Below are 18,502 nucleotides of genomic sequence, written 5' to 3' on the forward strand. Positions count from 1 at the left end.
GATATCATTCAACAATTTATTACATCACTGCGAAATTTAACGTTTATTCTTAAGGTATAAATATCTTTAAACAATCAACCCAAAATATTTCAAAAATTCGTCATGAGTTAAATTAGGTCTTGGAACCGAAATTACTTTACCAAAAAGAGGGGCGCATATTTTTGATAATATTTGATTGATTAAAGTGGGATAAAAAGACAAAAAGATTTTTAATTTTATTTTTACCATGTTTTTAATCTTAATATTTAAATCTTAAATTAATATTGTAAACTTTGTAAAAACAATATATTTAAAATTGTAAATATTTGAAAAATTAATATAAGTTTAGTATGAATTTATAAATTTATAAATTAAGTTTGGTGTAAATTTTTAATTTTTAAAATATTAATTTTTAATTTTATGCATTTCAAATTTTAAGTTTGGTGTGAATTTTTAATAATAATTTTGAATTTTATATTTAAGTTGTGTGAATTTAAAAACAAAAATTTACTTTATCTCATTAAGTTAAGAATATGATTTTTAAATTCGTCGTAAGTTGAAGACTAGGTCTTTGAACCGAAATTGCTTTACCCGAGGGAGGGACGAGAACTTTTATTATCATTATTTTTAATCTTATTGAATTAGAGTATGCCAAAAATATTGAAAAAACCCAAAAATCTTAGCTTTTAAAACAATCGCTACAAAAAGACAAATTTTAAAATTTTGTCGAAGGACGGACTAGGACATCGATCCGAAACGACCTCGTCCTAAATAACAAGGGAAACAAAATTTTAAAATTAAGTACTTAATTGTTTCAAAAGTTAATGATTATAAAAAAAAAAAAAAAAAAAAAAAAAAACTCCGCGAGTCGCGGAGTTTAAAGGGTATTTCACCGCGACTCGCGGAGGGACCAATTCCCAGAAAAAAAAATAAAACGTAAAAAACAGAGCAGTTCACTCCCCCACCCAAAAACACTGCGAAGAACAGCGAACAAAAACCCCAAAAACCCGAAAAATACACCCCAAAATCCCAATTTTTAACCGTTAATCACCAAATCTTTTGCTAAAATCATGTTGAGAAGGATGCTATCTAAGAATTACTCAAGAAAAACGGTAAATTTCTACACCTAAACACCATTTAATCCGAAATTTGGTGTTCTTGAGCAAATTTTTCCCCAATTTGATTTTGATGCTTTTTAGTGTAATTAGACTTAAATTGTTTATGTATTATGCTTGTATAACCTAGATTGATGCTGTTTAACATGATTAGAAGCCTTAAACTTCAAATTTTGAATAATCTAGGGTTTGTGTTCTTGAGCAATTTGGGGCTTTTTGATATAAACAGGTTATGGCCGATTTTTGTCATGAATTGTTGCTAAATTGAGTAGTGTAACATGTCTAGGTAGTTAAATGATCCAAACTTTGAGCCTAAACATGATTTTGAGAATTAAAGTGGACTTTTTCAAGTCTAAAATTCATGAACTTGATTTTTGAAAGATAATGCCATTTGAGACTTGTTTGATTGCTAGTAATGATTATTTTGACATGTTATTTGAGTTGAATGCTTATGAACTTGGCGAACATTTTCGTATATGCTTATATGAAAAAGTGTAGATTTGATAAAAATGTGAAAATGAGCTTAAGTTTGATATAAATTGATAATGTCATTGTAATTATTTTGATTGATGATTTTGCTGACACTAATGCATATTTGGATGCACAAAAATTGTGTTTGATGTGTTTTGCAGAATGAAAGGGGTGAATCTTCATCCCAAGCCCGCAATGCTCCTGCTGATAATTTGGAACAACAGGAGGTGGATAACTACTACAAGCAGGATATACCTCATCCAGTCATGACCTTTTCTGATATGTACTTGGAAGAGTTGCACCCGAACCTGAGATTTGACAGACTTTGGATAGATTATCCAAAATATCAACGGGGTTTGCATACTCTTCATTCTAAGGTTGTTGAGGTACCGAGGGTCATAGAATGGGGACCCTTAGAAGCTGTAGAATTGGCCGGGCCAATTAGGGAATTACTTGTACAGAGGTATGGTAATTCTTCTTTTAATGACTGGGTACATTTATTCACCATACGTAGACCTGTATATAAAGTATGGTGTGAAGAATTGTTATGTAGTATAGAGTTGAATGATCGGGTAGCTAGTTTAACCGATCGTTCTTTTATTAGATTTTTGTTAGGCGGTTCGATGCGCCACATGTCTTTACTGGACATGGCTCAGGCTTTACGTATATATACGCCTGAGGAGTTAGCGTCTGCCGATTGTAGAGGATTGATACTAAACGGTAGAAAGATAGATGAAAATTTTGATACACACGGTGTGTGGAGTCAAATGACAAGCCATCACCGTTTCAAAGGGGGAAATTACTCTTATTTGGATATAGATAGAGCCGAATTAAGAGTGATACATAGGTTTTTAGCTAATTCGATTACACAAAGGGGTAAGAACAAAGAAAAAGTAAATGAACAGGATTTGTTTTACCATATGTGTATTCGAGACCCACAAAGCGCTGTAAGTATACCATATTGTGTGGGTTATTATTTATCAGCTATGGTTCGGGGGATGCGACCACATAGCATAATAGGAGGTGGTATTTTTATTACTTTGATTGGTGAATATCTCGGTGTGGATATAAGTCGGGGGGGATTATTACTAGAAGAGCCGGAACCCCGCGATACTATAGGTTTAAATGTATACCATGGTGCGAAAGTTTTGAAGAGGCGAAATAACGCCGCAGTACGATACCATGGTAGACATCCACAGGTGGAGAGAAACCAGCAGCAAGGTAATGTAGGAGGGGGGAATGATATGCAAGAAATGCATAGGTTTATAGCTTCTCAGGAATACGAAAATGCTAGACAGAGAGCATTTGAAGATTGGCAAGTTCATCAGAACCAGATCATAGCTCATTGCCAACATATAGGTAGAAACTATATTCCTACACCGAAACCCATCTTCCCTCCTTGGTCTATAGAGATGCAGCCACCGTATCCTACGTATGACCCTGCCGAAGCATTCTATAGCACTTATGGTTATGCCTGGAACCCCTATTGGTACCAATATCATCCTTAGTTTACTTATTTTTTTTTTTTGTAATTTGTAATTATTGATACGTTTAATACTTTTGTTAATATTGTAATCATTTTTATAATTATCTAACTTTTATTCTTAGATTTTAATAATTTTTGAATGTGGGGTAATATACCAAACTTCAAAAAAATGTATATATGTTTGCAGTTTATCTTATGTACACAACAGGGTAAAACAACGCATTTTCAAAGACTGGCATTAAGTTCAGCAAAAGCAACTAATTTTGACGACAAGATGCAAAATATATGTGAAATAACAACAAGACGGAATGAACAAATGATGTGCACCATTTATCATTCAGCAAACAAACGCCAATATATTTGGAAACTTTGGTAAAATTTATTCATTTTCACACTAATCACCCTCAATAATTTAAATTGTTACTGATTTCTTGCAAATGAGGGCATTGCAAGATCTTAAGTGTGGGAAGGGGTTAAATTCTTTCGGATTTTAAAATTTTTATCTTAAACACTTGGTTACCATTAAAAAAACTAGTAAAGCAGTAGTTGTATTAGAATCTAGTGCTCTCTGATAATAAAGAACAGCCCTAGTCTTATATACTAACTACCCAATTCTAGTAAAATTTTTAAAAATTTTTTTTTTCAATTAAATGAACTCAAAATCATGTTATACATATTTATGAACGATAAAACTAGGTTTTAACACCGAAATTATTGTTACCTCGGAAAGGACATAAATTGAGAAACAAACTAAAATGTTAAAATTCATTTAAAATGGAATAGAGGACGATAAAAAGGAAAATAAAAGCCAAGTGTGGGAAAATTTACCAAGTTATCTTAAACATATGTCACATATATCTGTAACAAATAACTGAAAATACTTTTGCTTTGGACTAAACTAAACTGTTTTACCCGATGAAAGAAAAGAAGAGATGGATCTACACGATGAATCAATTCCATCATTAAAAGGAAGTAAAGTCTTCCGAAAAAGACACGCGCTTCTTGATTTAGGTCATGAAGTTGTCGTCCAGACCAGCTGTAGGTTGACGAAAAATCTAGAAAAGTCATCACTAAAATCAGCAGGAAATCCACGGACCTCAGCATTAAACAGGGTCGCCAAGTGGTCAGATTTATCCTAACCATGAAAAGGATTTATCTCGTACAATGGGGGGGCACCGTGCAAATTAGCTTGATAAGACTAATGAATCAGATCCCCAGAAAGGATAATCTCCTTAAAGATTAAAAATCAGCTTTTAAGACTGATATCACTCAATCCTAGAGATTGACCTTAAAGATTGAGAATTCAAACTCATGGAATTCAATGATATCTAAACTCGAGCTTGAACGAGAAAATATTTTGATCAAAATTATAAACCGATTTATTTTCTGAAAACCCTATTTTTAATGCGTTCATTACCATTGAACGTAAAATCCTCGGAATTCACCTGGAATTCATTAGGTCACCTGAACTAAATCGGGTGTCAACAGTAAGAACGGTGGTTGCATAGTGGTCAAAGACAGGACCTTGTGCCATACCGAAAAATTATAAGGGTGAGCTTTACTATTGCTCCTACCAAGGATAGTAATTGCGTCCGACACATTATAGACCATAATCAAAAGCATGTCACGGGACATTGCCTTAACAGTTGCTTGTTCAACGCTTTCCTTTACAACCGGACGGTAGTTTACCGAAAGGTAATATACGGGACAAGTAAACTGGACGTGTTGTTTTCCAAATACAAGGTTAGCAAGTGGGTGACACAAAACCGCAAGTTTGAGCTAAAATTTTCAAATCTGAAACCCACCAAACCCACAAAAATATTTTGCAAACACCGGTAAAGGGTTATTCCGGAAAACTTATCTAGGGTAAAAACTAGATTTCAAAAGATCAAATGTTTTCATAAAGATCCAATTTCCTTAATGGATCTAAATTTTTATAGTCATGTGGGACTGTAAACCATATCGTTACTACCATTGTTTATACCACCGTATAGAAATCACTGATGTACAAAGTGTGAAGAATAAAGAAGTGATTCTTGTATTTCAAGACAATATTGCTTGAGGACAAGCAACGCTTAAGTGTAGGAATATTTGATAATGCTAAAAACGAACATATATTTCATAGCATTATTCCTCAAGAAAGACAAGCTTTTAGTTGCAATTGTTCTATTTACAAGTGATATTCGTTTAAATAATAAAAGGTGAAGACAAAAGACAGATTCGACGAATTGAAGACGCAAACGACCAAAAAGCTCAAAAGTACAAAAGACAATAAAAAAGGTTCCAATTATTGATAAGAAACGTCTCGAAATTACAAGAGTACAAGATTCAAAACGCAAAGTACAAAATATAAAATTGTACGCAAGGACGTTCGAAAATCAGGAACCGGGACCAGAGTCAACTCTTAACGCTCGACGCAACGGACTAAAAATTACAAGTTAACTAGGTATATAAATATAATATAATATATAATTAATTATATTAATTATATATATATATTATATTTATAAATAAAAACCGTCGGCAGAGAAAGACTCCAAGATATGAGCTGGAATTTCAAACTCCGCGACTTGCGGAGTTTGAAGGCAAAATTCACCGCGAGTCGCGGAGCCCCAAAATTGAAAACTGCCTATAAAGCCAACCGAATTCTGATCAAAATCATCATCTTTTTTCTTCCTCATTCATACGTAAAATTTATATTTATATTTATAATTTATATTTTAATTTTAATTATAATTCTAATAATAAGGGTATGTTAGCGAATATTGTAAGGGTGTAAGTCGAAATTCTGTCCGTGTAACGCTACGCTATTTTTAATCATTGTAAGTTATGTTCAACCTTTTTACATTAATGTCTCATAGCTAAGTTATTATTATGCTTATTTAAAACGAAGTAATCATGATGTTGGGCTAATTACTAAAATTGGGTAATTGGGCTTTGTACCATAATTGGGGTTTGGACAAAAGAACGACACTTGTGGAAATTAGACTATGGGCTATTAATGGGCTTTATATTTGTTTAACTAAATGATAGTTTGTTAATGTTAATATAAAGATTTACAATTGGGCGTCCCTATAAATTACCATATACACTCGATCGGACACGATGGGCGGGGTATTTATATGCACGAATAATCGTTCATTTAACCGGACACGGGAATGGATTAATAGCCACTAGAATAATTAAAACTGGGGTGAAATTACATTCAAGGGTAATTGGTGTAATTGTTAACAAAGTAGTAAAACCTTGGTTTACACGCAGTCGATAACCTGGTGTATTCATTAAACAAAGTATTAAAACCTTGTTACAATTCGAATCCCCAATTAGTTGGAATATTTAACTTCGGGTATAAGAATAATTTGATGAGGACACTCGCACTTTATATTTATGACTGATGGACTGTTATGGACAAAAACCAGACGGACATATTAAATAATCCAGGACAAAGGACAATTAACCCATGGGCATAAAACTAAAATCAACACGTCAAACATCATGATTACGGAAGTTTAAATAAGCATAATTCTTTTATTTCATATTTAATTTCCTTTATTTTATATTTAATTGCACTTCTAATTATCGCGCTTTTATTTATTGTTATTTAATCGCACTTTTAATTATCGTACTTTTTAATTATCGTAAGTTTATTTTATCGCACTTTTATTATTCGCAATTTCATTATCGTTATTTACTTTACGCTTTAATTTAAGTCTTGTATTTATTTTATATTTTACATTAGGTTTTAACTGCGACTAAAGTCTTAAAATCGACAAACCGGTCATAAAACGGTAAAAACCCCCCTTTATAATAATAATATTACTTATATATATATTTGTATTTTTAATAAAAGTAAACTAATATAGCGTTGAGCTTTGTTTAAAGATTTCCCTGTGGAACGAACCGGACTTACTAAAAACTACACTACTGTACGATTAGGTACACTGCCTATAAGTGTTGTAGCAAGGTTTAAGTATATCCATTCTATAAATAAATAAATATCTTGTGTAAAATTGTATCGTATTTAATAGTATTTCCTGCTAAAATTAATAACTATTTTATATACACCTCGCATAACATCACTTGTCTTTACCGTTTTCGCTCTAGAATCTTCGTTGTAGTTCTGATTTTCTTGATTCTTCTTGTATCGTCTTCGTAATTACTTTATCTACAAATCTAACCAAAAAAGTGATTATTTTGCCGAAAAAATTTTGAACTTTATGCTTTTGGGACTCAATATCGGGTGTAAAAACATGACTTTTCAGCCGATGTCAATCGTAACTTTATTTCCTTGATCGTAACTTGGTTTCTCGTCTTTCACCGTTTTCGCTCTAGAATCTTCGTTTTAGCTCCGATTCTCTTGATTCTTTTTGCACCGTCTTCGTAATCACTAAATCTTCAATTTTGTCTGACAAAGTGGGCATTTTGGTGATAAAGCTTAAAACTTTATTGTTTTTGGGCCTCAATACCGGGGTGAAAACGTGACTTTTTAGCCGATATCAAATATCTCACACTTAAACTTTGCTTGTCCTCAAGCAAACTTCTCGTTTTTACTTTAAGAAATCCTTTCAGAGTTTCCTTTCTATTAGTCTAAGCGGTTTGCTTTTTATTATAAGAGCAAAAAATAAGGTGAGTTATCTATGTCAGAGTTGAAACTATCTCTCCAAGCATGCGAGGAGGTTACGTGACTTAGGCTAGCTTTCACGGGTCACTCAAATCACACAAGTGTTTAGGGTTCCCTATAGATCTAAGAAATGAATTCGCTCTTAGCCAGTCATGTTGCACCCATTATCATAGGCTTAATAAAGACTCAACTCCTTGCTACTAATGTGAAAGCGGTAATAACTATAGCTTCTAGGACATTTGTCAATGATGGAAAGGAATTTTGGAGTGGTAGTGAAGTTGTTTTAAAGGGGTTGAAAAAAGGGTAGAATAGTCTTTTCAAAGACTTTTATTCGGAATTTCGGAAATGTAAGATAGATAGGAGTGCTGATATTTTTGAGAAGCACTTTGACTTTTTCTCCTTTGGAGTGATAGGCATTTGTGGTCAAGTTCTCTTTATAAGTTCTGCTCCTTTTCTCAGAACTTTGAAAATACACATTTTTTTTTATTTTTTGGAGATTTTATCTCGAGAAACTTTCTGCCGGAAAACTTTTTCAAGACCTTTTCCACGATACTTGAGAGGTTTATAACATTGAGTTTTCGGAAGGAATCTCATTTTCTGGATTTTTCGAGTGATAGTAAAGATGATGTGGATGAGGGTTTGATGTGGTAGAAGTGGTGAAGGTGTGAAAGACTTATTTTGACAAATAGCTAGCTCTTCTGATTATACACGAATCACATTTCGTTACTTGGAGATGCAGATCTAGAGAAAGTTCTGATTCTGAGTACAGACATCCGCACTCTCAACGGAAAATAGTGAAGCATTAAGGATGAATGCTCATATGGTCTTATTTGGGTGTCTCACCATAATCAATTTAGGTCGATAATGCCTAGTCATGAAAAGCTCTATTAGAGATTCGGTTCGTCTCAACAAGATTTCTACCTTACTTAAGCCTTAATTTTATTTACAAACGTTTTAGGTTTTCGAAAGTACTTTTTTGGAAAAGGCTTTCTCTTGTTAAAAATTTTGAAATTTGTCTTAAGAACTCAGAATCTTTTTAATGGGGTTATTTAAATTCAGCATAAAAAGATTATACCAACATCCCACACTTAGATGAACATTGTCCCCAATGTTCCTAGTGTATCCCACACTTAGGAGTTTTAGTTAAGATTTGAGAATATTTGACTAGTGTTTATTTGGGTTGGAATCCCACACTTAGTGATAAGCTAGGATGCAGCATAATTGAAATTTGAGCTAGTAATAGGAAGAAAGGAGTACCCTCAGAGGATAGTCATGGTTTGTTGAGAAACTAGCTGGCTTGTGAAAGCAGGTTTCAGCAATCTTGGAAGTTACGTCCTTTATTGATCGGCTCATTTGTCATCCTTTATTCTCCTACTCTACTTTATTGCATGGGTTGCCTCCCGAGAAACACTTTTGTTTAAGGTCGTTGGCTCGACCATGATGATGCCTAAAAAGCAGACATTCCCCCCTGGTAGTTGTAATCGTCGTCTTTTCGAGGGAATGTGAGTCTTGGTGGATAAATTCGGAGAAAGTGCCGGACCAAAAGTGGTAGCAAATCCGGTACTTCTCTTGAAGATCTTCTGAAGGAGAGATAATGTGCGGTTTTCGCTCGTGACAAATCTTGAAGTACGATGAGAATCTGATCCACGGCTCTGCTGATTGATCCATGAATGTCAATCATCGAGGCAATGCTAGTGGTGATTATTTCTCTGACATGATGCTCATTTTGGAGGTCTTTAAATAATGTCAGAAATTTTATCTTTAGTATCTCAAAATCTTCTGAACGGTGATCTCCACAGTAGGAGTCTGTAGCTTTGCACAAGTTTGTCAAGAGGCGAATCTGAAAAGAAGTGAAAAGAAATCCTGACCCAAGCATTAATGCCATTGTCTTAGAATATATCTCCCGACATCAAGCTTTGAATGTGAAACTAGGATCAGTGGATTCGTGGAAGATACGTGTTATCTGCTTCTTAACATAGGTGGCAATGTTGACTCGACCTGGTTCTATATGTGAAAATGGATTATTGCGTCTTCCTTCCTTTGCTACTATGTCTTGTAACTCTTTAATGATCAGATCAGCGTGGTGATCAATTGTTACGTATATCACTAGCCTGTCTGGTGTGCTTTCGAAATTATCTCTTTCCAAGAGAGAGAAGAGGCTGTGAATATCTTCGATCATTTGCAAATCAGAGTGATAGGTCGGGCGTCCGGTGGAATGATCTATGTGCTTCTGGATGAGAGTCAGTAGTGCCCGTTGGTTTGCTGAGAACGGAAGTGCAGATCCGGCTAAGGCGTTGTAGACCTTAGAGTAAATGACCTTATGATCTTGACAAAATCTTGTCTCGAGAATAGTGTGAACCACTGAATTTTGCTCTCAGTGCCTTTCTTCATGGTAGATATGATCGTGAAGAGTATTGATAAAGTCTTGAATGCGCCCTTCTAAGGTTTCAACATCATCGTCTTCTCTCTGTAGATAGAGGTTGTATTCATCTTCGATAGCCTTGATCTGTTCCTTTAAGCGTAGTGTCAAATCAATTGTTGATTTACGGATGACTTCGAGAATATCTTCAAATTCATCGGTGTCATTGATGAAGGTTATCGTGTCGGCGTGACTAGATATGACCGGAATCTGATCTGAAGAAGAGTCCGTCTCCTCCTAATCTGGTTCTGGTGGAGAATATGAATCATCCAGAATGTCTTCATGTTGCTATTCCTCATCATCATCGGTATAGTTTTCTTCTGATGAACGGGCTTCTTCAGTATTCTGGTGCTTCTTTTCGACACTCGCAAGGTCAATCTCTATATCTTTATCCTAAGCCTTAGCAGTTTTCTTCTTAAAATGAATTATTAAACTGTGATCCTCCGTCTCTAGCCTCATTAATTCTTCGTGACGTTCCAAGCTTAGAGAGGGTATTATCGCAGTTTCTTTTACGTCTCCCATTTCCTCTTCCTCCTCAGATTCTTCTTCTTCCTCTATTTCTTCGATGGGATCCTCTTCTTCCATTTCTGGGTCATCAGCAGACTGTGATTCGACACCCATCTCGATATTATCGGCTGGTGGTGGAGACTCATCATCGAAAGTGATCCGTCTGGTGGAAATAGAAAACATCGCTGCTGAAGCGACCCGTCCTAATCCATAAGGACGAATACAATAACATATGGTTACATTGCGAGGTATTTGACCTCTATATGATATATTTTACAAACATTGCATTCGTTTTAAAAAAAAATAACTTTCATTGCATCGAAAGTTGACAGACATGCATACCATTTCATAATATCCAAACTATAAATGACCTAATCTATCATTTACTTAATAATAATCTTTATTGAACTCAACGACTTGAATGCAACGTCTTTAGAAAAATGCCATTAATGACTCCAAGTAATATCTTTAAAATGAGCAAATGCACAGCGGAAGATTTCTTTATTACCTGAGAATAAACATGCTTAAAAGTGTCAACCAAAAGGTTGGTGAGTTCATTAGTTTATCGTAATCAATCATTTCCATAATTTTAATAGACCACAAGATTCTCATTTTTCATAAATATCATTACACTCGCAAATGTATAAAATCCATTCGTATGATGAACACCTGGTAACCGACATTAACTTTAATGCATATAGAATATCCCATGCATACTCGCAAGTATGCCATATACTGGCAATCACAATCACCATTTAAATCGAAGTACTAAAGCCGTTCAAATTCTCTGACTGGGGCTGGTCAGTGCCCGTAGATCTACCTTTAGGATTCTCGTCAATTAGGGGCCATTTCTCTAATTCTTAGGTTACCAAGTTAAAGGGGCAATATTCGGTATAGTAATCCAACCATAGAATGTAGTTTTAAGTACTTGTGTCTATTTCGTCAAACATTTATAAAAGCAGTGCATGTATTCTCAGCCCAAAAATATATATTGCAAAAGCATTTAAAAAGGGAGCAAATGAAACTCACAATACTGTATCTTGTAGTAAAAATACATGTGACGGCATTGAACAAGTGTTAGATTGGCCTCGGATTCACGAACCTATATTAATTATATATATTTATATGTTGGTCAATATCTGTCTAACAATTTAGGTCAAGTCGTAGTGTATCACAATCCTAATGCTCGAGATTATTATGCAAAAGTCAACAAAAGTCATCTAATCCAAAAATGACCTCCAAAATCTATACATGTTTAATATATAACATAAATATAGTCATTTTATATATTTAAATATATTTATTAGATTTATTAGATTAAATAATACAAGTCGTTTATTAATAAATAAAAATTTATATTAAAAATTATATATGATAAAAAAATATGCTTTTATATATCTCTAGTAATAAAATGTATAAAATTCAGTTAATATCATAAAAATATAGTGATATGTATTATTAATGTAATTATATTACGTGTGGTAAAAAATATCTTTGTATCACATATTTATATGATAAAATAATATTGATCATAGTAATAATGAACAAAAGTTGTATTATTTTGTAATAATAATAATATTAATTATTTTAATAATAATGATAATAATAACAATAATAATAATAACTGAAGTAATAACATTACTTATGTTTATTAATGATAATAATAATTTTAATAATAAATAACATTATTATAATCATGTTAATGATAATAACAGTGATAATAATATTGTTGTTTTTAATAATACTAATAATATTCATAAAATGATAATTTTAATAAATACAATTTCTAACAAATATGATAATAATAATGATACTTTATAATAACAATGATATTTCTATTAAAAAAATGATATTTTGATATAAATGATATTTTTAATAATAATAATGATAAAAATAATGAAGTCGATATTTTTCTCTTAAATCAATATCTTACAATATCATGATACTCATACTTATTATTTCCTAATCGACTTATTTAATAGCTTTTAGTCCTCTATTATATCACATTCATAATAATGATAACAATAGTAATCATAATAATTTACTGATACTAATATTACTTTTAATGATAATGATACTAATAATAGTAAATATTATAATAATACTAATGATAATACTAATAATAATAATAATAATAATAATAATAATAATAATAATAATAATAATAATAATAATAATAATAATAATAATATTAATAATAACCTTAATGATAATAACGACAGTAATAATAATAACAATAACAATTTTTAATGATAATACTTATATTAATAACGATAATGATAATAATAATAATATAATAATAATATAATAATAATAGTAAATAGATAATAATAATAACGACTATAGTAACGACGATAGTAATAATAATAATCATTTTAATAATAATACAAAAATTCAGTTGGCCATATCTTTTAATCCGTTCATCGAAACCATACGTTTTCTAAATGAAAAGTTATTAATTTTTCGTCAGCTTTCCAACGACATGCATATTATATATCTTATCTCAGTAGCATATGTATTAAATTCATGATTCATCATAAACTATCTAACGACAATATTAAGCATACAAGCATGCATAATCCTATATACTCGAGCACTAGTCAGGGATACACTATTACTATATAAAAGATAAGATATGAATGCTCACATATCAATATTGAGATTCAATATTGCAGGAAAGTACGTAGACGCAACGGAGATGATAAACACTAGGTTGACCTCACGAACAAAACCTATGAACCAAACCCATAACCTCCATAGCTATAAACCATAATTTCCATAGCTTGACCCATTAAAAAACCCGTTTTGAAAACATCCGAGCATCACTTCATCGTAGCATTTTATGTATATATTAATAATACTAATACTACTAATTATTAATAATAATTAATATAAATAATAAGATAAATAAAATATATATGGAGTATTTGTGTGAGACAGAGAGATCGAGAGATTAAACTAATGAAAAGAAACTGAAACATGTTCGATACTTAAAGGGATTTCCGATTGGTGGAGCTCCGCAATTGCGGAGGTGTGCATTCCAGCTCATATCTCAAATGATTAAGGGCTGCCGACGGTTATTAATAATAAATAAATATATATATTTAATTTATATAATTATAAATATATTATATAATATTTACGTGCAATATTAAATTGTAATTTTTGTTTCAATGACTCGTACGTTGGCACTCGACTTATGTTCCAGTTCCAGTTTGTCGAACAACATTTCGTACGTTATTAAACGATACGCGACGTGTACCTTTATCAATAAATTGACTTAAATTTCCAATAAACTATATCACTCTAAATGTAACTTGAACGTTCGAGTGTTTTGGTCATTTGCTTTATTAAATCAACGTCTCGATATATATACATATACATATATATAATAGTATTATTTTAAATCAAAACATTTTATAACTAATTTAATATTAAATTTTATTACATTATAAGATATATATTTTTATTTCTAAATATAAATTTGAAATACTCATTTAATTTTCAAAACTAAATATATTTAAAATCATTTCGAAATTAATATTTAGTAATAAAATATATTTGCACATTTATAATACAAAGCTTTAATTAAGTTATTCAAATTTTATATTCATAAACAATTTGTCTTATAAAATGTTTTAATAATAGAGGGTTTTTTTTCAACTGAAAACGTTTTTGTACGTTTGAAACTAAACTAAATAAATATGAAACTTTTGTTTTCCAAAACTAAATATATTTAAGAATGATTTTAAAAGGTTAAAATAATGAAAATCGTTATATCATAAAATGTTTTAGAAAAGTAAAATTATATATACATATAATAGGTTTTCATGTTTTTAATTTACGATTTGTTAATGAAGCGTGAGATAAAGGCCAGTGGTTTATTAAATGTATGAAATAACTTTAATGTAAAACGTTGATTCCTAATATCACTTTCACATTAAATAATATGAAAACTAAATTGTTATCTTATCAAAAGTCACGAGTGAAATATTGTAACGCATGTATTGGAAATCAAACAGGAATCTCCACTAACTTTTGTCTAACTCTCGTTAAGTGACACTTTGTTCTCACATGTAGATCATTCTACCATTTTCCGAATATTGTTAAAAAGAACAGATTTCTTAAATCATAGTGGACCTCACTACAGTGACCCGTAATCAATATCACAATGAATCTGATAATTTAATCATTTGATATTATCTTCTAATTCCATCGATAAACATCTTGAAACAATACGTTCATGCAAATTATTATACATCTAATACTTTGTTAACGTTTTCAATTACTATAACTATATATTATATATACATATCTATATACACATAAATGTTCGTGAATCGTCGAGCATAGTTAAAAGGGTAATTGATTACATGAATATATTTCTAAAACTTTTGAGACTCAATATTACAGACCTTGCTTATCATGTCGGAAACATATAAAGATCAAGTTTAAATTTGGTCGGAAATTTTCGGGTCGTCACATCTGCCTGTCCAGAAAGATCGGTAGGTCGGTCAATTTTGAACGTAATGCTCTCCCCATATGATTGCAAGATGGTTTGATTGTACACATCAATGACAGTCCTATCAGTGTTCTTGAAAGGTCTTCTTAACACTATCGGCGTGTGAAGGTCTTCCTTAATGTCCATTACTACGAAATCCGTAGGATACAAGAATTTGTCAACTTTCACCAAGACGTTCTCAACTATGCCCTTAGGATATCGAATTGTGTGATCGGCAAGATGGATTGTCATTTTGGTTGTGACAAGTCTCCTAACTCTAATCTCTTATAGAGAGAGTAGGGGATTAGGTTGATACTGTCTCCTAAATCTGCTAGCGCATGAATGGTTCCAGATTGGTAGATTGAACACGGAAAAATGAATCGGCCCGTATCTCCTAGCTTTTATGGTAGAGAGTTTCTGAGTAATGTTGAGCATTCTTAACTCAGTGGAATTTTGTTGGAATCTGGTATCCTTTCCTTGGTAGAGAGAAGCCTTCGGATGTATCTCTTCTGGTTGGGAACTTTGGACATGGTGTCCAATATTCCATTAAGTTTGTAGGTATCAAGCTTGGATGGTTCTTCCTGTAACCTTTCAGGATAAGGTACACGAACTGGAGTTTGAGCGGGCAGCTTCTGAGTATATGTCGATTTATTCTTGAGCCTAGCTGACCTTCTCCGTGGTACTTCCCTTGGGATTATGGAGTCCATTTGCTTAGCTTCCTCCATGTGGGGATTTTGGATAGTATTACTAGGTAATCTTCCTTGTGATCGGGTTTCAAGGCGCTGTGATAACTGTTTGAGCTGCGTTTCTAGACTTTTGAGCAGAGCCAATTGATTTCGCATTAGTATCTCTGTCTGGTCTTGTCTAGATGCAGTTTTATGATTTAGCTATTGTTGTCCTTGAATGAAATGAGTCAACTAATCATTAGTCCCGAGAGTAGGGTTGGTTACTTTCGTAATTTGGGTGATTGGGGAATTTTCCTCTGCTGGTGGACCAGTGAGTAGAAGTGGTTGATAATAGGTCAATTGAGATTGTTAGGGTGGATAAGGTGGGTAACGATAACGAAAAGGCTGGTTGTTTCTTTGAAATTGGTTAACCCTAAGTTGTTGATTGAATTCGGGATTTGATTGACGAGCTGGGTATTGAACGTAACACACTGAACCATCAGGATTCTCGTACTCAAATTGATATTCTTCATTGGTTTGCGGGTTGGTACAATTGACACAGGCCTGGACCTGGTTAACCTGCTGCGGTTGTGTCTTCAATTCTCCGAGTTGTTTGTCAAGAGACTCCATCTTGTCCGTGAGGGATTTGATGGCCTTTGTTTGATTATTAAGTGCGGAGAGTGGAGCAGATGATGAAGTTGTTTCACCACTGTTTCAGTCATGATGATGCATTGTCATGTTCTCGAGCAACTCCATGCTTCGTCTGCAGTTTGGTTCATTAGATTTCCTTGAGCTGCTGCATCGATCGTCTTCCTATGATTTACCGTAAGACCAATGTAGAAGGTACAGATTTGGGCTGACTGTTCTAACTGGTGATTAGGGCATTTCTTCAGCAGGGTTTTGAATCGATCCTATGCGGTGTAAAGAGATTCATCATAACTTTGTTTAAAGTTAATGATGTCATTCTTAAGCTTGGTTTGTTTAGAAAGAGGGAAATATTTGGTTAGGAATTTAGTAGCCATCTTCGTCCATGACGTGATGGAATCTTTTTCCAATCCTTCAAACCATGTTTGTACATGATGAGTGAGAGAATAGGGGAACAAGTATAGCCGGACTATATCTTGTCCTATCCCTGGCTGTTTGTAGGAGTTCGAAAGAGATATGAATTTATCAAGGTGAGAGTTAGGATCATCATTCGGTAATCCATGAAATTGACAGCAATTTTGGATGAGCTGTATAATATGATGTTTTAACTCGAACGAGTGTCCTTGAATCTCCGGGAATCTGATTGGTCCTCCTCGACCTTCAATCGAGGGTTTGGAGTTTTCTGCTAGAGTAACGCGTAACGCCATTCGATTTCTAATTTGTTCTTCTTTGCGTGCTTTAGAGATTATTGCGTCTGGATCAGGTACGGATAACAATGGCCCTGGTCTAGATCAGGTTTGGGTCATACACCGAGTATGCCCTCTTGTTTTAAATTTTAAGTAGATAAGCTAAGTTCATAATTTAGTCTAAAGTAATCTAAGATAGTCTAAGGTAATCTAAGGTAATTATCCTAAGTTTAAATATGTTTTTAGTTCTTACTATTGATTCCCTGATATTTTGATAACAGAGCTTCGCACGAACTATTCAACAAACCAAGTGGCCAGGCCGACTACGGAGAGGCAGGATCCTTTTGGTTCCAATATAATTGGAGACTTTCAGAAAATCCAACAACCAAGTCCGTGTATAATTGTCTTTCTTAGACACTACTAAATGCTTGCGAATAGGTTTAATAAAAGTAGTATTGTCTGATACCAAGTCCCCGATAGCAACATCAAAAACTTAACTCCTTCCTGATATGACCGAAACAGACGGTTTTATTTATGCTGTGTCGTTAGGCCGCAAGGCGTCAGAATCAGCTATCCGAAGGGGAGGTAATAGTTTTAAATTTATATTTAGCGGGGCCTAAATCATACTACTCCTTATTATGGTGAGTAAGGGAAGTATAACCTAGCGTCATATTTTTAAGATATCAATAGAATCAAACCTATAAATAAAGCTTAAGATAATCCTAAAGTAAAGGAGTAGTGTTTTATTACCTAATTTTGGGTTTTCTAATTTAAAAGATAAAGTAAAGTAAATGCGATAAAATTTGTAATTCAGATAAGGTTAAAACAAGTGCATACTATGGTTTCGTTAGTTACTTTACCGAGATTATGGAATGCTGGCTCATGAATAGGTAGTGACCATGTATTCATTACACTAGTCCTAAACGCCCATGTCATAAGACATGTCATTGGTTAATGCGTTAGGCTTGAAGATTCTGAATAGATAGCAACATCCCTTACCCCCGATGGCCGTGCAGTCTGACTACAGGCATACACGTTCAGACGGCTCATCCAATTGAGCGACTCGGTTGGGTGACGTATTAACATTCCACAAAGGTCTAAACTTTCTTAAGCATAATAGAATACAGGGTGTGCCATATCCGAGAGACGTAATGTGTTTTGATGCATTCGTTAATGATTGGGTTTAAAATTGATGAAACATGACTAGGAACTTCGAAATCAACAGATTTAACTCACACAATGGCGGAATTAGTGAATCAAACCCTCTAGTGAATATGAAATTCTATTTGGGATTAATTAAGTCAAACCATAACAATGGATGTGCGATTAGATTAACACCTAGAGCTATTATTCACCTCTTGAGTGATTTGGGTTGAGAGAGAATCGGACAGGTTACCAGATCTGAGT

Source organism: Rutidosis leptorrhynchoides, chromosome 5 (genome assembly GCF_046630445.1).
Source record: "Rutidosis leptorrhynchoides isolate AG116_Rl617_1_P2 chromosome 5, CSIRO_AGI_Rlap_v1, whole genome shotgun sequence".
In the NCBI taxonomy this organism is placed as follows: Eukaryota; Viridiplantae; Streptophyta; class Magnoliopsida; order Asterales; family Asteraceae; genus Rutidosis; species Rutidosis leptorrhynchoides.